General features: G+C 36.9%; 1 long non-coding RNA gene across 1 annotated transcript in view; it reads right to left on the bottom strand.

Annotated features, from left to right (window-relative positions):
* The window catches only part of LOC105472985 (uncharacterized), a 148413-nt gene that overhangs the window by 42745 nt on the left and 81608 nt on the right, over window positions 1–24060 (bottom strand). The window contains exons 2-4 of the long non-coding RNA XR_011624326.1: window positions 23279–23382; window positions 12541–12722; window positions 11438–11560 (exon numbers count right to left, since the gene is read on the bottom strand). This is a non-coding gene — a long non-coding RNA (uncharacterized lncRNA). The remainder of the gene's footprint in view (window positions 1–11437; window positions 11561–12540; window positions 12723–23278; window positions 23383–24060) is intronic.

Below are 24060 nucleotides of genomic sequence, written 5' to 3'. Positions count from 1 at the left end.
GAAAACATATTTCAGGAAATCATCCATGAAAACTTCCCCAAACTTGCTAAGGAGGCCAACAGTCAAATTCAAGAAACACAGAGAGCTCCCACAAGATTCTGCACAAGAAGATAATCACCAAGACACATAATCATCAGATTTTCCACTGCTGAAATTAAAAAAAAAAAAAGAAAGAAAAAAAAGAATGTAAAAGGCAACAACAGAGATACAGCAGGTCATCCACAAAGGGAACACCATCACGGTAACAGCAGAGCAACCAGCACAAACCCTAAGGCCAGAAGAGATTTGGGACCTATATTCAATGTTCTTAATGAAAAAATATCGTTAACCAAGAATTTCACATTGAGACAAGCAAAGCTTGTTAAGCGAAAGAGAAATAGGATCTTTTCCAGATAAGCAAATGTTAAGAGAGTTCTTCACCTCCAGACTCAACCCACAAAAGATCTTGAAAGGAGTACTAAAAATAGAAAAGAAACATTGTTACCAACTAATACAAAAACACACTTAAGTACACAGACCAGTGACACTATAAAGCAACCTCACAAACAAGCCAGCATAATAAGCAGCCAACAACACAATGACAGGATCAAAGCCACACATCTAATACTAACCTTGAATGTAAATGGCTAAATGTTCCAGTAAAAGACAAGTGACAAACTTCATAAAAAAGCTGATCAAATGGGGCCGGCCGTGGTGGTTTATGCCTGTAATCCCAGCACTTTGGAAAGTTGAGGCGGGCGGATCATGAGGTCAAGAGATCAAGACTATCCTGGCTAACACAGTGAAATCCCGTCTCTACTAAAAAAAAATAAAAAAAATTAACCGGGCGTGGTGGCAGGTGCCTGTAGTCCCAGCTACTTGGGAGGCTGAGGCAGGAGAATAGCATGAACCTAGGAGGTGGAGCTTGCAGTGAGCCGAGATTGCGCCACTGCACTCCAGCTTGGGCAACAGAGCAAGACTCTGTCTCAAAAAAAAAAAAGGTTGACCAAATGTCTGCTGTCTTCAGGAGGCTGATATCACATCAATGACTCTTATAGGCTCAAAATAAAAGGATGGAGGAATTATCTACCAAACAAATGGAAAACAGAGAAAAGGGTTTGCAATCCTAGTTTCTACAAAATAGAATTTTATTTTTATTTTTATTATTTTTTTGAGACAGTTGCGTTCTTGTTGCCCAGGCTGGAGTGCAATGGTGTGATCTCGGCTCACTGCAACCTCTGCCTCCCGAATTCAAGCAATTCTCCTGCCTCAGCCTCCCGAAGTAGAAGTAGCTGGGATTACAGGCATGCACCACCATGCCTGGCTAATTTTGTATTTTTAGTAGAGAGGGGATTTCTCCATGTTGGTCAGGCTGGTCTCAAACTCCCGACCTCAGGTGATCTGCCCACCTTGGCCTCCCAAAATTCTGGGATTACAGGCATGAGCCACCGCCCCCAGCCCAAAACAGACTTTAAACCAACAAAGATCAAAAAAGGCAAAGAAAGGCATCACATAATGGTAAACAGTTCATTCAAAAAGAAATCTAAAGATCCTAAATATATATGTACCCAACACAGGAGCACCCTGATTCATAAAGCAAGTTCTTAGAGACTTGCAAAGAGACTTACACTCCCACACAATACTAGTAGGAGACGTCAACACTCCATTGACAGTTTTAGACAGATCGTTGAGACAGAAAATTAACAAAGATATTCAGGACTTGAACTCAACACTGGACCAAATGGATCTGATTGACATCTATACAGAACTCTCCACCCTAAAACAACAGAATATGCATTCTTCTCACTGAAACATATACATACTCTAATATTGACCACATAATCAGACACAAAGCAATCTTCAGGAAATGTACTCTTAGACTACAATGCAATAAAAATAAAATTCAAATATAAAAATTTGCTGTAAGCCATAAAATTACATAGAAATTAAACAACATGCTCCTGAATGACTTTGGGGGTAAATAATGAAATTCAGGCAGAAATCAAAAATTTCTTTGAAAGTAATGAGAATGAAGAATCTCTGGGGCACAGCTAAGGCAGTGTTAAGTAGGAAATTAATAATTCTAAATGCCCACATCAAAAAATTAGTAAGATTTCAAATTAACAACCTAAAATCACAACTGAAAGAATTAGAAAAGCAAGGACAAAGCAACCCCAAGGATAGCAGAAGACTAGAAATAAACCAAATCAGAACTGAACTGAAGGAAATTGAGACATGAAAAGCATTCAAAAGATTATGGAATCTGGTCTTTTAAAAAACAATCAATAACATAGATAGGCTACTAGATAGATTAATAAAGAAGAAGAGAGAGAAGATCCAAATAAATACAATTAGAAATGACAAAAGAAATGTTACCATTGACTCCACAGAAATAAAAATCACCATCAGAAACTATTATGGGCCTGGCGCGGTGGCTCACGCCTATAATCTGACCACTTTGGGAGGTCAAGGCGGGTGAATCACTTGACCTCAGGAGTTCAAGACCAGCTTGGCGAACGTGGCCAAACCGCATCTCTACAATAAAATGTGAAAAATTAGCTGGCATGGAGCTGAGTGCCTATAATCTCAGCTACTTGGGGACTCAAGGTAGACGATCACTTGAGCCCATGAGATAGAGGACGTACTGAACGACGATCATGTCACTGCACTCCAGCCTGAGTGACAAAGTGAGAGACCCTGTCACAAATCAGAAAGAAAGAAAGAAAGAAAGAAAGAAAGAAAGAAAGAAAGAAAGAAAGAAAGAAAGAAAGAAAGAAAGAAAGAAAGAAAGAAAGAAAGAAAGAAAAGAAAGAAAGAAAGAAAGAAAGAAAGAAAGAAAGAAAGAAAGAAAGAAAGAAAGAGACTACTACGATCACCTCTATGCACACAATCTAGAAAACCCAGAAGATATGAATAAATTCCTAGACACATACACACTCCCAAGACTGAACCAGAAAGGTATTAATTCCCTGAGAAGACTAATTATGAGCTTTGAAATTGAGTCAGTAATAAATAGCCTACCAACCAAAAAATTTTTAAAAATAAATAAAATAAATAAACAAATAAAATTAAAAAACACCTCAGAACCTTAGGACAAGATGGATTCACAGCTGAACTCTACCAGATGTATAAAAAAGCATTGGTACCATTTCTACTGAAGCCTATTCCAAATAACTGAGAAGTTCCTCCTCCACAACTGATTCTATGAGGCCAGAATCATCCTGATACCAAAATCTGGCAGAGACACAACAATAAAATAAATTTTTAGGTCAATATCCTTGATGAACATCGATGCAAAAATCCTCAACAAAATATGGGAAATTGAATTCAGCAGCACATCCAAAAGCTAATCCACCATGATCAAGTAGGCTGTAAGTTTGGTTCTATATATGCAAATCAATAAATGTGATTCATTGCATAAATAGAACTAAAGAAAAAAAAAAACTCATGATTATCTCCATCGATGCACAAAAGGCTTCCAATAAAATTCAGCATCGCTTCATGTTAAACATTTTCAACACACTAGGTATTGAAGGAACATACTTCAAAATAATAAGAGCCATCTATGACAAACCCACAACCAACATCACACTGAATAGGCAAAAGCTGGAACCATTCCTCTTGAAAACTGGCACAAGACAAGGATGCCCTCTCTCGCTGGTCCTATTCAACACAGTATTTGAAGTCCTGGCCAGAATAATCGGGCAAGAGAGAGAAATAAAGTTCATCCACACAGAAAGAGGGTAAGTAAAGCTATCACTGTTTGTAGACAAGATTATTCTATATTTAGAAAATCCATAGTCTCAACTCCAAAAGCTGCTTAAGCTGACAAACAACTCCAACAAAATTTTAGAACACAAAATCAAGGTACAAAAATCGCTAGCATTCCTATACACCAACAGTCAAACTGAAAGGCAAGTCAGGACTGCAATCCCATTCGCAATTGACACACACACACACACACACACACACACACACAAAGATAAATAGGAATACAGCTAACCAGAGAGGTAAAAGACCTCTACAATGGAGCTACAAAACACTACTCAGAGAAATCAGAGATGACACAAACAAATGAAAAAAACATTTTATTCTCATGGATAGGAAGAATCACTACCATTAAAATGGCCATATTACTCAAAGCCATTCATAGATTCAATGCTATCCATATTAAACTACCAATGATATCCTTCACAGTACTAGAAAAAAAACTATTTTAAAATTCATATGGAACCAAAAAAAGAGCCTGAATAACCAAGGCAATACTAAGGAAAAAGAACAAAGCTGGAGACATCACACTACCCAACTTCAAACTATACTACAGGGCTACAGTAACCAAAACAGCATAGTACTGGTACAAAAACAGACACATAGTCCAATGGAACAGAATAAAGAGCTCAGAAACAAGGATACACACCTACAATCATCTTATTTTCCACAAAACTGACAAAAATAAGCATTGGAGAATGGACTGTTTATTCAAAAGGTGGTGCTGGAATAACTGTCTAGCCATATGCAGAAGATTGAAACTGGACCCTTCCCTTACACCATATACAGAAATTTTTTAAAAAGCTTAAATGTAAAACTCAAAACTATACAAACCCTGGAAGACTACCTAGACAATACTATTCTGAACATAGGAATGGGCAAAGCTTTCTGTACAAAGACACCAAAAGCAATTTCATGAAAAGCTAAAATAAATAGGATCTAATAAAACTAAGCTTCTGCACAGCAAAAGGAACTATCAACAAAGTAAACATACAATGTACAGAATGAGATAAAATATTTGCAAACTATGCATCTGACAGAGGTCTAATATCCAGGATCTATAAGAAATTTAAACAAATTTACAAGGAAAAAACAACCTCGTTAAAAAGTGGGCAAAGGACTTGGACAGATCATTTTTAGAAGAAGATATACACATGGCCAACCATCATATGAAAAATAGCTCAGTATCACTGCCCATTATATAAATGCAAATCAAAACCACAATGAGATACTATCTTGTATCAGTTAGAATGCCTATTATAAAATAGTCAAAAGTTAGTATGCTGGTGAAATTGTGGACAAAAAGGAACATTAATACACTCTTAGTAGTAGTGTGAATTAGTTCAACCATTGTGGAAAGGCACGTGACAATTACTCAAAGAGCTAAAACATAACTATCATCTGACCCAGCAATCCCATTACTGGTGTATACCCAGAGGAATATAAGTCATTCTACCATAAGAACACATGCACACTAATGTTCACTGCAGTACTATTCACAATAACATCATCATGAAGTCAACCTAAATGCCTATTAATGACAAATTGGATAAAGAAAATGTGGTACATACACAGCATGGAATACTATGCAGTCATAAAAAAGAATGAGATCTTGTCTTTTGTGGCAACATGCATGGAGCTGAAGGCCATTATTTTAAACAAACTAAGACAGGAACAGAAAACCAAATACTACATGTTTTCGCTTATTAGTGGGTGCTAAATAATAAGAACACATGTAAACACATGTTGCTAACAGACACTGGGACTTACTTGAGAGTGGAGAGTGGGAGGAGGGAGAGGAGTCAGTAAAAATTACTATTGGCTACTAGGCTTAGTAACTGGGTAATGAAATAATATGTACAACAAATCTTCATAACATGAGTTTACCTATATAAAAAACCTGTACATGTACCCCTAAACCTAAGACAAAAGTTGAAAAATAAATAAAAATCAATATATGTCCCTGAGAATACTACCTTTAGAATTCAGCTCATTATATTGTTAAAAATTGGTTGAATTTTTCTTTCCTAATAATTCATTGAGCAGGATATGTACAGATACACTTGCTGCGTGAGTTACACTAAAGTTATTGGCAAATTGCTAGTCCGTGGAAGTTCTGGAGTTAATAACACGTGCCACACTACTTATCCAATAGAAAGTATAACTGTGCTCTAGTGTTTACCTATTTCTCCGTGTGACTAATAATACATACCAGTGTAGCATTTGCAGAAAACAGGATTAACTTGTACAACCTCATCCATAATTTGAATAGATTGCACTAAACAATCTTAATAATAACTTTGAAACTGAACTTCATAAAATTACAGGCTTTCGAGCCTCATTATCATGTGACTGCAGTTTCATCTAATTGACACTAGGTGGAGTATATATTAAATAAATAACGTTTGACTTGCGGCCAATATTTTCAAGTGCTTTGACTTTCAGAGAATCCCAAGACAGCCATTCTTCAAATATTTGATCATTTTTGATTTATATGAACTTAATTTAAAACCAAAGTCAGAAATAATTAACATACTTATAATTACTAAATTTGAACTACAAGAATTATAAAAAAACTATATGATGAATTCCCAACAGAACATATTCTGAGCACTTTAAATTATCTCTGTGATCTTGGCGAGATTTTTTGCATATCTAGGACTCTCTTGGGTAAAGTTACATTAGTGTTTTTTAAAGATATTTACTAGGAGAATGCTTTTGAAGGAAAAAAAATAATATACCCACACACAAAGCTATTGATGTTTAGGCTAAATTGGGTGTGGAGTATACTTGCTTCTCCCTTTCCTAGTCTTCCATCTGATGTCATTTCAGGTGCTGCTGCTAAAATCAAATTTTCACAAAACACTCTAAAAATCACTGACCCTCACTTTTCCCTGAAGATTTCTGATGAAATATTGTTGCATTTCCTAGGTAATTGCTGCCCAAACCTGCTAACTTTAGCATTATCTGGAGCTTTGTAAAAAAAAAAAAAAAAAAAGATAATAATAATACTGATGCCTGGGTCTTACATCAGAGTACATAAACTGAATATGTGCAAATGGACACCAAATATTGTTACTTTAAATACTTTCTCCTCTAATTTGGGTGTATATTATATACATGTAATATTATACATGTAGCTTTAACTCTTTAATGCCTTTAGAAATCTGACTTTTTTATTAAGCTCTTGTTTAAGTCCATTCTCACACTGCTGTAAAGAACTACCTGAGACTGGGTAATTTATAAAAATTAGACTGAGGAGTCCTCACGAAACTTATAGTCACGGAAGAAGGTGAAGGGGAAGCCAGGTACATCTTACATGGCAAGAGGACAGAGACAGAGCAAAGAGGAAGTGCCACTTTTAAACCATCAGATCTCATGAGAACTCACTCATTATCAAGAGAATGACATGGGGGAAACCGCCCCCATGATCCAATCACCTCCCACCAGGTCTCACTCTCAACATGTGAGGATTACAAATCAAGATGAGATTTGGGTGGAAACACAAAGTCAAATCATATAATTCTGCCCCCAGCCCCTCCCAAATCTCCTGTCCCTTTCACATTTCAAAACTTCTAGTGCCTTCACAACAGTTCCCCAAAGTTTTAACTCATTCCATGATTAATTCAAAAGTCCAAATCCAAAGTCTCATTTGAGACAAGGCACGTCCCTTCCACCTATGAGCCTGTAAAATCAAAAACAAGTTAGTTACTCTCAAGACAAAATGAGAGTACAAACATTGAGTAAATGCTCTTGTTCCAAATGTGAGAACTTGGCCAAAACAAAGAGGCCATAGGCCCCATGCAAGTCTGAAACCAATAGAGCATTCATTAAATCTTAAAGTTCCAAAAAAAATTCTCTGTGACTCTAAGTCTCACATCCAGGGGACACTAATGTGAGATGTGGGCTCCCAACATCTTGGACAGCTCTGTCCTTGTGAGAAATAAATCAAAGAAGATTATTTTTACTCTTCAGAGTACAACCCCCACAGTTGCTTTCTTGGGCTGGCATTGAGTGCCTATGGCTTTTCCAGACACATGGTGCTAGCTGTCAGTGAATCTGCCATTCTGAGGTCTAGAGGATGGTGGCCTTCTTCTCAGAGCTTCACTGGACAGTGCCTCAGTGGGGGCTCCAACCCCACATTTCCGCTCTGCATTGCCCTTGGAGAGGTTCTCCATGAGGGCACCATCCTTGCAGGAGACTTCTGCCTGGACTCCCAGGCATTTCATACATCCTCTGAAATCTAGGCAGACTCTCCCAAAAATCAACTCTAATCTTCTGGATACCCACAGGGCTAACAGCACATGGGAGCCACCAAGACTTGCATTCACTGAACCAACAGCCTGAGCTGTACCTTGGCCCCTTTTGGCCACTACTAGAATTGGAGCAGTGGGATGCAGGGTGCCTTGTCCCAAGATTACACAGAGCAACCAGAGCCTGGCCCATGAAACCATTTTTTTTCCTCCTAGACCTCCGGGCCTATGATGGGAGAAGGTTCCTGGAAGATCTCTGAAAAACTCAGAAGACATTTTCCCCATTGTCTTGGCTATTACCATTTTTTTCTTGTTATTTATGGGAATTTCTGCAGCCTTGATTTCCTCCCCAGAAAATGTTTTTTTCTTTCCTACCACATGGTCAAGTGGCAAATTTTCCAAACCTTCACCCTCTAATTCTCTTTTAAGCATAAGCTCCAATTTCAAGCAATCTCTTCTTGAACACATGTGACTGTATGCTTTTAGAAAAAGTCAGGTCACATTCTGAATGCTTTGTTGCTTTGAAATTTTTTTATGTGAGATATGCTGACTGAATCATATCTCTTAAGTTCAAAGTTCCCCAGATCTCTAGGGAAGGGGAAAAATGCTGCTAGTCTCTTTGCTAAGGCATGGCAAGAGTCACCTGTACTCTAGTTCCTAACAAGTTCTTTATCTCCATCTGAGACCACCTCAGCCTGGATTTTATTGTCCATATCACTACCAGTATTTTGGTCAAAGCCATTCAATAAGTTTCTAGGAAGTTGCAAACTGTCCTTCATCTTTCTTTCTTTTTCTGAGCCCTCTAAACTGTCCCAACCTGTGCTGGTTACCCAGTTCCAAAGTCACTTTCACAATCTCAGGTATTTTTATTGCAATGCCCTACTACCTCAGTACCAATACCTTATATTAGTCCATTTTCACACTGCTATGAGGAACTACCTGAGATTGGGTAATTTTAAAAGAAAAGAGGTTTAATTAACTCACAGTTCTGCATGACTGGGGAGGCCTCAGAAAACTTACAATCATGGCAGAAGGTAAAGCGGAAGCAAGGCACATCTAATATGGCAGGAGGAGAGAGAGAGCAAAGAAGAGAGTTCCACTGTTAAACCATCAGATCTCATGGGAACTCACTCACTATCAGGAGAATATAATAGGGGAAACTGCCTCCATGATCCAATCACCTCCCACCAGGTCCCTCTCTCAATACATGGGGATTATAATTTGAAATGAGATTTTGGTGGGGACACAGAGCCAAACCATGTCACCTCCATAAATGACTCAAGTAATGATTACATTGACAAATTTACATGTAAGAATATATAGAAAAGATTATATCTCTAATTATATTATTATTATTTTCTTTGACACAGAGTCTTGCTCTGTTACTCAGGCTAGAGTGTGGTGGCACAATCAAAGCTCCCTGCAGCCTTGGACTCTTGGGCTCAGGAGATCTTCCCCACTTAAGCCTCCCAAGGAGCTAGGAATACAGGTGTGCCATCAAGTCTAGCTATTTTTTTAAAATTTTTATAGAGATGGGGCCTCACCATGTTGCCCAGACTGGTTTAGAACTCCTAGCCTCAAGCAATCCTCTTGCAATGGGCACCCAAAGCACTAGGATTACAGAGATAAACCACCACAACTGGCTTCCATTTATACAATTTATGCCCAAATGTGGACTGCTGAGAGACTTAGCTAAACATGTGACTATCCATGATCAGGTAAGCCTTGTCATACATAATAGGAGTAGAAAGAAGAGGCTAAACCCAAGCCTTTTTAAAGAGACAAAACGACAGCAATTCTTCCTTTGTACTTCATTTACATTTATATGCCTCATATATGTTATTTCATATTGTTACATTTTCATGCACCTTATTATTTTCTGGAATTCTTTTTAATCAAATTTTAAGTTTAATAAAAATCTTAAAATTACTGATTTTGCTTTTTGTTTAGGTGATCAGATAATTTTAAGACAGAATTATAAGAATATATACATTATATTGGGAAAGTTATTGCTTCAGTCACAAAATATTGAGCAAATTTCTTCATATTGGATCATGTTTTTCTCTTCATTTTAATATTTCAAGTAAAATGGTTCCTTCAAAAATAATAAAATTGACCCTAAATATATTGAAATTATTACAGATTTAACTATGACAGAATAATATAATCAGATGTCAAAATGTTAAGTAATACTAGTCACACTGACATGTGAACATATAAATAGAATGTATTAATCTTTATTATGATAATTTTAGTATATGAACCATCTTTTAGAAGCAATACACACTTGCCTTTTAAAAATAGTCACTTTTGAGATTTTTAAAGCACATATCTCTTAAATTACATTGGATAAATTTATTATACCTGTTTTTTAAATTCAAATATGTATTAAATAAACGCAAAGTATTGAAATATTTGGAAATTATAAGCAGTAGAAAGTGTAAGGTGATAAAATCCATTGACATGGTTTGACTGTGTCCCCACCCAAATTTAAATTATTTTGTGTCTCCCAGAATTCCCTCGTGTTGTAGGAGGGACCCGGCGGGGCAGGGGTGAGGTAATTGAATCATGGGACCGGTCTTTCCCACGATATTCTCCTGAGAGTGAACAAGTCTCATGAGATTTGATGGGTTTATCATGGGTTTCTACTTTTGCTTCTTCTTCATTTTATTCTCTTGCTACCACCATGAAAGAAGTGCGTTTTGCCTCCCACCATGATTCTGAGGCCTCCCCAGCCATGTGGAACTGTAAGTCCAATTAAACCTCCTTTTCTTCCCAGTCTTGGTTATGTCTTTATCAGCAGCATGAAAATGGACTAAAACATCCATTTTATGTTGTTTGAAGTCAAAACTAAACCATGGAATTTGTTCTACATTACAGATGAGTACAAGCTCCTCCATCCTCACTACAAACTCTCCTGTGTCATAAAATATGAGAACAGCCCACCATCCTGTCCCCTTAGACAAATTCAAGTTATTTTGCTCTGCATCACTTTTGAATGAAACCCCTGTAAAGAAATTTATACCACAGAATTTCTGCCAAATTCATTAATTTTAATTATCTTTTGACTTTTATATACTTTAATGATTTAAAAAGATTGAATCAACCACTAATTTAGGGAAAAGGTAAATACAATACAAAGATATTTTCCCCTGGAACCATTTAAGTGTGGGTTGCTACCATAAAGACCCATTACCCAACTTTAGTTTGTATTTTCCACAAATAAAATTTCTATATTGAATGACCACAATACAACCAGTAATATCAGAAAACCAACTTTAAGGCCAGGCATAGTGGTTCATGCCTGTAATCGCAGCATTTTGTGAAGCCGAGGCAGGTGGATCACGTTAGGTCCGGAGTTTGAGACCAGACTGGTTAACATGGTGGCACCTCATCTCTACTAAAAATACAAAAGCTACCCAGGTGTGATGACTTACACATATAATCCCAGCTACTCAGAGGCAGAAGAATCATTTGAACCTGGAAGGCTGAGGTTGCAGTGAGCCGAGATCGCACCAGCCTAGGTGACATTGCACTCCAACCTGGGATACAGTGAGACTCTGACTCCAAAAAAATAAAAAATAAATAAATAAAAAAGAAAATCAACATTAATACATTACTACCGTTGACTCCCTAGACTCTATTTAAGTTTCAGTGACTATCTCAATAATGTCCTTCCTAGCAACTGATCCACTTTACAGTGAAACATTCCATACAATTGACATGTTTATACTCTTTCAATATAGAACATCTTCTACCTTTTGTTTTGACATACGTGACCTTCACACTTTGATGATTATAAGCCTGTTACTTTGTAGTATATCCCTCACCTTGTATTTGTCTTCTCTTTTCTCACGGTTAGACTCACGTTATGCATGTTTAGTGAAAATATCACAAAGAGATGCTGTGCTCTCTTTACATGCTCTCAGGTGATGCATGTTTTTGATTTGTCCTGATGATATTTACATTGATCACTTGATTAAGATATAGCTAGCTAGGCTTCTCTACCGTAAAGAAAGAAACGCTCTATAAATTTACCATTCTTAGGTATTTTAGAGGAGTCTATTTTGAAACTATGTTTCTAATTAATCTTTTAATATGTACATTTATTTATTTATAACAATATGGGCTCATGCTTTTCTCTTTGATTCAATGAGTAGTAATCAGTTTTCCCATTAATTAATTAAATTCTCAAACTGACAACAATTTAATCTTTCAGGATGACCATATTATCCTTTAACATTGTCTTAATTTTTAACAATATATATTCCAGGATCATCTTGTAATTTTTCTGTGCCAGCCCCAGAATCAGCCCTCATTCTTTTCAATGGAGCATGTTATTGAGAACCAAGATCTGGGGACTCAGTGTCCTCATTGCAATTAGGGTATCACTTGTACCAATTGCTTGGCCCCTTCCTCTGTCTGTCCGTTTGTCTGTCCCTCTCTCCATATATGTATACATACACATTTATATTGATTTTTTTTTTAGATTCCATGATTTCATTACTGATACATCCAGTTTAATCATCAGGCTTCATACCTGTTTAATTCCATTCCATACTTTTAATCCTTTCTCTGGCTTTGAGAAATTTGTCACCTGGTTTTGTTTTATTTTTTCAACTTACTTTCTTATTTCATCAATTCTCTGTTTAACCAATGTCATATCTCTTCCACCTTCTTCCTGACACAGATTCCTCTTCACCACACTTGTGCTCTGACATCCTGTGCCAAAATGACATTTAAAATCCTTAATTACATGAGAAATGAAGAGAAAAATACAACAGATCAAAAAACAAATGCTTAAAATCTTGCATCATTGTAACACTTCGAAGTTTACTCCAGTATTTTTTTCTCAAAAAAAGTGAAACAATGTATGTGACAAGGATAGAGCAAATGTTTTCTAAACTGATGATAGCTCTGAGAGCTTTACCCCAAGTCACATTTGTTTGTGTGAGAGATTTGAAGATCTATCATCTAGTTGTCAGTCCCTAGCATGTCCTGACACTCAACTTGTCATCTCTTATTCTGTGCAGTTCATTCATGCGCTCATGCATTCAACAAATGTTCACTGAGCACGTATTTGAAACTGAAGATGCCAGGGATGTACAGTTAGTCCTAATCCCTCCACTCTTGCACCTTGTCTTAGAATGGTGAAAATAAAAATAGAGAGAAATAAACAAATGATAATAGTGTGATGGGTTGTGCTGTGCATTATGTGGGAAGCATTTTTCTGAGAAACAAAATACCTATGGAGACCACATTTGGATTTAGTTGTACAAAGACAATTTCTTTAATACAGTGATATACAAAATTATAGTAAATTGGAAATATAGGTAGAAATTGAAGAAGCTTTATTTTGTCCACTATAGTGTATATGAAAAACCACTGATGTATTTCAAATGAGAAAAGGACAGTATCAGAATTATATTTTATAAATAAAGATCTGCAGTTCTGTAGGGTACACATTACAGGATATTTTAGCTTAGACCAAGGGTCATCAGTGATGGCCTGTAGCTTAAATCTGACACACTGACTGTTTGTGTAAATAATATTATATTGGAATGTAGCCATCTCAGTCTGTTTTCTGCTGCTAGAACAGAACACTACAGAGTAGGCAATTTATAAATAACAGAAGTTTATTTGGCCAGTGCTTTTGGGTGCTGGGAAGTCCAAGAGTTTCTTACAATTTTGGGTTGGCAAATGGTAAGGGTCAACCTATAGTGGAGGGGCAGAAAATGGACAGGTGAGAGAGAGTGAGAGATGGCAAGAGTACATGAAGTAGAGAGGAAAAGACGATGAACTCCCAAGACAACAGACCCAGTTTTGAAAAAATGGCATTTGCCCATTTAGGAAGATGAGGTCTGCTGGTTTCGTTGACTCACACCTGTAATCCCAGCACTTTGGGAGGCTGAGGCGGGCGGATCATGAGGTCAGGAGATCGAGACCATCCTGGCTAATATGGTGAAACCTTGTCTCTACTAAAAATACAAAAAATTAGCCAGGCATGGTGATGGGCACCTGTAGTCCCAGCTACTCGGGAGGCTGAGGCAGGAGAATGGCGTGAACCTGGGAAGCGGAGCTTCCAGTGAGCCGAGATCAGGCCACTACACTCCAGCCGGGGCGACAGAGAGAGACTCCATCTCAAAAAAAAAAAAAAAGAAAAAAGGAAGATGAGGTCCTTAGAAACTAATAGCCTCCAATAAGCTCCATCTCTTAAAACTGCTACAATGGCAATGAAATTTCCAAATTAAGAATTTTGGGGGGCACATTCAAACTGTAGAAGTAGCCATCCTCACTTTTTTGTATATTGTATATGACTGCTTTTTTCACTCCAATGGCAGAATTAAATAGTTGCCACAAAGATCCAATGATCCACTAAGCCTAAATATTTATTGTATGTATCTTTCTAGAAAATGTCTCTTGACTCTTGGTTTAGGCAAAAAATAATAGTAGCTGGTTACCAAGGTTTTGGTAATATAAATGGAAACACTTGGACAGATTTGAGATCTAAATTGGTAAAGATGAAAATAGAAGATAATTCCTAGTTTTGCAGATTTACATGTTGATAAATTGTGGTATTTTTTACTGCGATGGTGCCATGATTTTTATATTTCACATTTCAATTTTTCTTTTCCTTATACTTTCCATCTCTGTTCTGAAATTTCTCATGTGTTTACGAGTGTTGCCCTCCTAGCAACTTTAACATATGAATCCCAGTTATTTTGTCCCACTACTCAGAAGTTGAGCAGGTTTGGGATTTTGTCTTTGTCTTCCTTGCATTATTACCTTCAAATATCTTCAGTGTCACCATGTGCTTAATGTGGGCTATGGTTTTCCAAAGGATTTCCTTGGTCTATGCTTAGATTTAGGTCTTCATTATGTGCTTGTACCTAGAGGACATCATTCCATGCTCTTTTTTCCCTCCCACAGCTATAGATTGCTATTGTTTGTTAATTAGTGCTGGCTAACCTGGTGGGGGTTGAAGAAGGTGAATTTTCTCTGATGTCCAGTTTTAGTCTCAGTCTTAGGCAGATCCTGTGTTACTAAGTCTCAGATGTGGGGTTTCATCAGGGTTTCTGCCACTTTCATATCACTAAGAGGCTTCTGATTCTCTTGGCAGATACATATTTTTTCCCTTTCCCAGGGGTAGAGGACTTTTTTCTTTTCCTTTGTCTCCAGCTATAGCAAAAATTATCCTGTTCCCTCAGAATAACAATATTGTTGCTCCTGTCCCAGCAGTTTAAAGCTTTTGCTCCTTGGAAGAAACATGACGTAAACAAGACTTTCTCCTTCTTTCTGCAGTAGCAGCTGCTCCCCTTCTCCAGTACAGCTCTGTGGAAGCAACTTTTTCCAATCTCACTACCTGCCCCCAGCTTCGTTCTTTCTCATGAGCACCTAGCGGAGGTCACTGGAGCAGAGCCTGAAAGTAGACGTGAATCCCCCTATGACTGTGGCAATGAGATATTTCATGCTTTCACAGTAGCCAGTATTGGTACAGCCTTACAGTTCAACCACTTATTTTAATCATTATTGTACAATCAAGACCCCAAATAGTGGGCTTATTGAAAACAGGAGGCATGTAGTAACTATTTTTAAAAAATTAACCCATATTTTACTGATATTAATTCATTATATGGTTATATAATACATTTCAATAATTTCCCTATATGTGAGAATTCTAGTTTTTAATTATCACGAAATATGGTGCATTTGTTTTTTTGTGAGTGTTCATTCTATGTTTGCAGTTAAATTTATTTCTGCAGAATAATTTTCCAAAAGTAATATTACTTGCTTGAGCATATAATAAGCACGTTTAATTTAATTTAAAAATATGCTTCTGGATAATATTTCTAAACACTATAGCATTTTACAGTTTCACCAGTAACGTACGAGGACTCCCATGTGCCCTGCTTTAACAGGCACTGGATACAATTACATTGTTTGATTTTCCAAACTATTCATTGATATTGTAGTATTTTTGATAAGCTTTTCCCTAATTAAATAAAGACTTTTTATATGTCAGTTGGATATTTGCATCATTTTCTGTGGAATTTGTGTTTTTAATTTTGATCAATTTTACATAGGATTATTTCATTTTTTTATCATTGTTAAAGGTATTTTAAAATATTGGTATCTAATATTCTCCATTGGATGCTTTCTATATCTACTTTTGACTTTAATCTTTGGGCTAAATCTTATATAATTATAAATCTAATACCAATGTATAATGGGAGAGGATGAATATACAAGGAGACCTATTATTAGTCTTTTTAAAAATATTAATTGGACAACATAGTTGTAATATACCTGGAATATCTTTATTACACTCTTCTTTAAACTTTGGTATGTGTCCATATAGCACTTTTCATACCAAAGTTTCTACCTGTTTTCAGTGGCCTTTTCAGATAGAGATCAAAGGAAGACTATGCAATATAGATCCCTAACACAGAGAAAAGATCTGAAGCAGGAAATCAAAGAAGTTCCCCTGAGATTTCATTTTCTCATTTATTCTCACTGTGCTGAAGAATAAAAATGTTAAATTCCAAATTCTAAGGAAAAGATTAACCAAATATTGCACCGTAACACGTTCAGTGTTCAGATTTTAATCTACCAACAAATTGATCATTTAGTATTTTCATAATTTTTCTGTCACCGAGATTATGACTTTATCTGCCTTTTTCATATATATATATATTACAAATATGTATGTGTGTGCTTGAGTTATTTGAAATACTGTACTGCAGACCAATATCTTATGCAAATTGTTTCATTTAATCCTGATAGTAATTTTGAGATGTGAATAATCTTTTTCCACATTTTACAACTCAGAAAAATACCACAAAAGGCTGTGCCACTTTCAAGATTACACAAAGACTAGAATAAGAGAACTGAGACTAAAAGTCCATTGTTATATTTTTGAGTGAATTTATCTTTCCAAACATAATTGATCATATTGAGATGACTACTTCATATATCAATCACAGAGATAATGTTGATTTCTTTCAATATATACTTGCATGTTACTTCCTGTCTACATTACTACACAGTTATTCTGATGCAAAGACGGTCACCTTCCTCCCTGCTACCAGGCAAACTCTTCTGCCTTGCCTATTATTGTATTCCAATATCTGGCATGGAGCCTGGATTCAAATAGAGGAGTTCTGTAATAAACGTATTTGAACAAATGCTATTAATGAATGTCGAACGGTACAAGCATGAATAAAAATAACAAAAGCCTTCTCTTTAGTGGCTAGAAATTGTTGCAACAGTTTTAAAAGAAAATTTATTCCATATATGCTTAATTGTGTTTTTCAACTACTACAGAAATAAAGTTACCTATGATTTTATCTTAGTTTTGTTAGTGGATTAAATAACCAGGACACATACGAAAAAATCAACATTATGTTATCACTGCAGAGTATCTCATATATTGTTTATTTAAGCATATATAAAATTTGTATGCCTTCAAGCCTATAGTGAATTAAATAAACATTATATATAGTGTATAGCTAATGTAAAATAAATTAAAAACATTAAAATTTTAAATGCAGCAGGGCGCGGTGGCTCACGCCTGTAATCCCAGCACTTTGGGAGGCTGAGGTGGGTGGATCACGAGGTCAGGAGACAGAGACCACGGTCAAACGCCGTCTCTACTAAAAATACAAAAATTAGCCCGCGGTGGCAGGCGCCTGTAGTCCCAGTCACTTGAGAGGCTGAGGCAGGAGAATGGCGTGAACTTGTGAGGCGGAGCTTGCAGTGAGCCGAGATCGCGCCACTGCACTCCAGCCTGGGCGACAGAGAGAGACTTCGTCTCAAAAAAAAAAAAAAAAGAAAAAAAAATTAATTGCATGTGACTAATTCGTTATCTGTATCAGTATAACCCATTCACTACTATAAATTATCCAGCTTGTTAAACATTTTATTTAACTAAATTTTAATTCACTTATTCTTCCTTTAAATGAAAAAATAAAAATATTCAATTTTTACATTAAATAATCCAAGTATATTATAAAATACGAACTCAATTATTAAAAATAATTTGATGGTTTCTATAAGTTTTGTACATGATTGTATAAGATTTACATGTATATGTATAAATATAGTCTAATTAAATCATCAGATTATGTTAACAAATCAAGTTGTGAGAAACATTTTTTTCTATTTACCCGTTATAAGACTACTATGTAACATTTGTATTCAGTAAAATCATAAGTCACAATCTATTCTGCACTTATCATTCTAAACCTGCTAAGATTTATCAAAAACATTTGTTCTAGTTATTCAGAAGTAAAAACATTTTGGTTTATTTTTCTTGAGTCAATATATATATATATTTTCTTAAACTAAAATAACTGTCTAAAAATGCTTGATTTTGGGACACAAGAATATATCTTTTTATAATATGTCTTTTCTCTGGGAACTCGAAGGCCATGTTTGTAAATAAAATAGAAATAATCAACATATCTCGACTTAAATTATGATTGATAAATTCTAAAGGAAAGATAAATCCAAAAATTATGATGAAACAAACAATGAAGAATATTTAAAAACTACTAAGATGTATTGATAATTATAAAAAATGTAAAAGTAGACATGGATTATGTTGAACTGGCTATATATGTTTATAGACAGATAAGGGTATAATTTTGGAGAAGGTAGAAATATATATTCATCTGGAGGAGAAGTATATTTTATACAAAAGGACAACAGTGTTTTGATATATGGTATGAGGGCAAAACTAGGTTGTACATTATACAGTTTTTAAAAAGACTATATTGACTAATAAGTAGAAAATAGACACTATCTTAAATTGCATTAGCCTTTTTAAAGTATCACAAATGGGAACAAATATGCTCACAAGAAAATCTCCTAAAAGAAGTGAGTACATTCTCTGATCAGTCCTTTGCTCCTAATTATAACATAATGGTGGATGTCTGGAGTGGCAACTGATTAAATTTAATAATCTCAATTTCAGTTAAATAACAGAAGCATCATTAGGGGAATAAGTGGAATGTTCATAAACCAGGTCATTATTATTGTTTAATATTCATTATTTATTTATCTAGGGCTAACTTAGCATCTTGCTTTTACAAGTGTGTCTGTATAATCTATATTAGGGAAATAATAAGACAATTTAGACCTTTAAAAAGTTCTCTAGATGGCTACATTCAGAACCTTCAAAAATTGTCCTAAAATTTTATTTTTTGGTTTTAAAAATTATTCTATCACTGAGTCTACAAATATTTATTCAAATTCCTCTTAATGGATGTGCTGTAATCCAGCCACTAGCACAGTTTTGAAGAAAGATGACATTGTGTGCTTTACTAGATTGGGTGCTGATGTCAGAGTAAAAAGTATACAATTAAAATGCTCATTAATTCTTTAATTTCAGATAGTGATAAACATAGAACAAATAAAGCCAGACAATTGTTTCCGGGAGCCAGAGGTCAAATCTATTTGGGTGGTTATGGAAAGTTTTGATGAGCAGGTGAGGTTAGAGTTAAAATCTCAGTAACAAGAAGGACTCAGTCATGGGTAGAATTGGACTCAGACATTCCAGACAAAGGAAATGAAAAGGACAAGGCCCTAAGCCAGAAATAAATTTAGAGTAACACTGTGAATTTTAGCATGGATTAAACATAATGAGGAAGGGATGGCTGGCTATTGACATAAACAGAAGTAGGAAATACACCCTATCTTCTTGAGAGTGGTGATCTAAAATATTTAAGGGCTGGAGGAACAAATATGCTTCTATGGGTTGTCATGAAGTATCACTTTAAGTTAAAGCATATTTTCCTCTGATATAGCTTGAATATATCCCCATCCAAATCTCATTTTGAATTGCCATGTGTTGTGCAAGGAACCTGGTGGGAGGTAATTGAAACACAGGAGCAAGTTTTTCCCATGCCATTCCAGTGATAGTGAGTAAGTCTCATGAGATCTCATGGTTTTAAAAATAGGAGTTTTCCTGCACAAGTTCTCTCTGTCTTTGCCTGCCAAGTAAGACATGACTTTCTTGTCCTTGCCTTCCACCATGATTGTGAGGCTTCCACAGACATGTGGAACTGTAAGTCCATTAAACCTCTTTTTCTTCCCAGTCTCAGGTATGTTTTTATCAGCAGTATGAAAACAGGCTAATATAGTAAACTGGTACCAGTAGAGCGGGGTGTTGTTGAGAAGATACCAAAAAATATGGAAGTGACTTTGGAACTGGGTAACAGGAAGAGGTTGGAATAGTTTGGAGGGCTCAGAAGAAGACAGGAAAATGTGGGAAAGTTTGGAACTTCTTAGAGACTTGTTGAATGACTTTGCCTCAAATTCTGATAATAATATGGACAACGAAATCCAGATTGAGGTGGTCTCAGATGGAGATGAGGAACTCGTTGGGAACTGGAGCAAAAGTGACTCTTGTTATGGTGTAGCAAAGAGACTGGTGGCATTTTGCCTCTGCCCTAGAGATTTGTGGAACTTTGCACTTGAGAGAGATGATTTAGGGTATCTCACAGAACAAACTTCCATCAACAAAGCATTAAAGAGATGATTTGGTAGATGTTAAAGGCATTCAGTTTTATAAGGGAATCAGAGCATAGAGGTTTGAACAATTTGTAGCCTGATAATGCAATAGAAGAGAAAATTACATTTTCTGAGGAGAAACTCAAGCCAGCTACAGAAATTTGCATAAGTAACGAGGAGCTGAATGTTAATCCCCAAGACACTGGAGAAAATGTCTCCAAGGCATGTCAGAGGTCTTCATGGTAGACACTCCCATCACAGGCCTGGAGGCCTAGGAGGAAAAAATTGATTTGTGGGTTGGGTCCAGGGTCCCCATGCTATGTGCACCCTAGGGATTTGGTGTGCTGCATCCCAAACACTCCAGCCATGACGAAAAGGGGCCAAGGTACAGTTAGGGCCATGGATTCAAATTGTGCATGCCCCAAGCCTTGGCAGCTTCCATAAGCTGTTGAGCCTACAGGTGCACAGAAGTCAAGAATTGAGGTTTGGGAACCTCCACCTAGATTTCAGAGGATGTTTGGAAATGCATTGATATCCAGGCAGAAGTTTGCTGCAGGGGCAGGGCCCTCATGGAGAACTTCTGCTAGGTCAGTGAAGAAGGGAAAGGAGGGGTCAGAGTCCCCACACAGAGTCCCTACTGGGGCACTACCTAGTGGATCTGTGAGAAGAGGGCCACCATCCTCTAGACCCCAGAATTATAGATCCACTGACAGCTTGCACTGTGCATGTGGAAAAGTTGCACACACTCAGCACCACCCCATAAGAGCAGCCAGGAGGGAAGTCATACCCCACAAAGCCAAAGAGGCAGAGCTTCCCAAGGCTGTGGGAGCCCACCACTTGCATCAGCATGACCTGGATGTGAGATATGGAGTCAAAGGAGATCATTTTGCAACTTTAAGATTTGACAGTCCAGCTGGATTTCAGACCTGCATGGGGACTGCAGCCCTTTGTTTTGGACAATTTCTCACATTTGGAATGGCTGTAGTTACCCAACTTCTGTACCCCCATTGTGTCTAGGAAGCAAATAACTTGCCTTTGATTTCACAGGCTTATAGGTGGAAGGTTCTTGCCTTGTCTGAGATGAGATTATGGACTATGGACTTTTGAGTTAATGCTGAAATGTGTTAAGACTTTGGGGGAATGTTGGGAAGGCATGAATGATTTTGAAATGTGAGGAAATGAGATTTAGGAGGGGCCAGGAGTGGAATTTTATAATTTGGCTGTGTCCCCACCCAAATCTCAACTGAAATTCCCATGTGTTATGGGAGGAACCCAGCGGGAGGTAATTGAAACATGGCAGCAAATCTTTCCTGTGCTGGTCTCATGATAGTGAATAAGTCTCACAAGGTCTGATGGTTGTAAAAATGGGAGTTCCCCCGCATAAGCTCTCTTTTCTCTTGTCTGTTGCCACATGAGATGTGCCTTTCACCTTCTGCCATGATTGTGAGGCCTTCTCAGCCACGTAGAACTGTAAGTCCATTAAACTTCTTTCTTTTGTAAATTGTCCAGTCTTGGGCATGTCTCTGTCAGCAGCACGAAAACAAACTAATACATCCTCTAACCAAGAAAACCACAGCAGCTCCTATCCAGATTGTGCTAGCAACTTTTTCCAAGTGAGTGTTTATATTTCATACCATAATGAGAAATTCTGATTTTATAATTTTAATGAAAACATAGAAACAGAGCATATGTTTCACAAATTACATAGTTATACTCTGTAATTTTGACACTTTGTAATATTTAATAGAGATACCACATGCTTTATTCCTTTGAGAATTTGTGTGTGGTTGAGAAAGGCACACAAACCCTGCCTAAGTCTACACTGGGTAATTATGGATTGTTTGGGCACTTGTATTCTGAGGAATGGAAAGAAATGAACTGAAGGCTAGAATGGCTCTTCCAGAGTTTATCTTAAGAAACATAAAGCCACTAGTTATTCTACATTCTTAGGTAAGCCAATAGATATTTTCTTAAGACAGAGTCTTGCTGTATTGCTCAGGCTGTAAAGCAGTGGTGCAATCTTAACTCACTGCAACCTCTGCCTCTTGGGGTCAAGACATTCTTGTGCCTCAGCCTCCCAAGTAGCTGGGACTACAGGTGTGCACCACCACTGCTGGTTAATTTTGGTATATTTAGTAGAGAAGTGGTTTCTCCATGTTGACCAGGCTGATCTCAAACTCCTGTCATCAAGCAATCCACACTCTTTTTTCTTTCAAAGTGCTGGGATTATGAGCATGAGCCACTGTGCTTGGCCACCAGTGGATAGTATTTTAGTTGATTATGTCTTGAGATGTCCCTGATGAGTTATAAAAATGTCATAAGCTTTGGCTCTGGGCGCGGTGGCTCAAGCCTGTAATCTCAGCACTTTGAGAGGCCGAGGCCTGTGGATCACTTGAAACCAGGAGTTCGAGACCAGCCTGGCCAACATAGTGAAACCCAGTTTCTACTAAAAATACAAAAGCTAGCCAAGTGTGGTGTTGGGCGCCTGTAATCCCAGCTACTCGGCAGGCTGAGGCAGGATAATCGCTTGATCCCCAGAGGCGGAAGTTGCAGTGAGCCAAGACCCCACTATTGCACTCCAGCCTGGGCAAAAAGACCAAAACTGTCTCAAAAAAGAAAAATGTCGTAAGTTTCATAAGTTACTGAAAATCAGGTAACAACATGCTAAGATTTTCTGCACCAATGTAGAATTGAAATATGATAATTCTCAGAGTGTCACATTGAGCTAATAAGGTAAGTTGGAGAAATGTTGATGGTCACACTACCTTCTGATTCAGGATCCTTTCAGTTGCCAGTTTTGCCAATTGCGTATTACTTCACTCAGAATAAACTCTAGGATTTTCTGTAGTGCCTCTTTGTGCCATAGAGTCTGGAAAGGAAAGAAAAACATTTCCAATATTTTCTCAAAGCTAAGATCCTCAGAGTAGACACACAAGATATAAATGCAAAACTGAGCAATGTGAGATAACATTCATCTGGGAAGAGGCCATCTCTTTTCGAGTAGAGCAGTAGTAACATATGTTTTTTTCTGGGGATGCCACAGTGGAGTTTCTAGTACACAGTTCCCATCACCATGGAGGTTGCAAGTTGGACAATGATATAGCACAGTCACTTTTCCTGATGGGGAGACTCAAAGTTTTTTGCTTCTCTATTCCATAAATTCTAAAACTTAATAATCTGTAATATATTTCTGTACGATTAAGCTAGTTAGAGATTGCAACACAATAAACAAATCTGCAATAGAATAAAACAGTTTCTGACAAATCAGATTATATGGCTTAAGCAAACAAATTTACTGAGACATGAAAATATAAAAGCAAGTTAGTTACGTTCAAAAATGCCTGGACCCAAAGTCTCAAACAGTGTTTGATTTTCCTCCTCTACTTCCATGTAGTGTTCACTCTTAGGCACTATCTATGTGGTCTCACAACTCAAATCTATGCATCTTACAATCCCAATAAAAAAAAATACTTTTACCCAAATGTAATTAAATTTCATGCAACTCATTCTCACTGGATTAAGTGTCGTCCCAGACCCATCCCAAAAC

Source organism: Macaca nemestrina, chromosome 6 (genome assembly GCF_043159975.1).
Source record: "Macaca nemestrina isolate mMacNem1 chromosome 6, mMacNem.hap1, whole genome shotgun sequence".
NCBI lineage: Eukaryota > Metazoa > Chordata > Mammalia > Primates > Cercopithecidae > Macaca > Macaca nemestrina.
The sequence above is the reverse complement of the archived record's forward strand: the minus strand, read 5'-3'. Positions and strand labels throughout refer to the sequence as shown.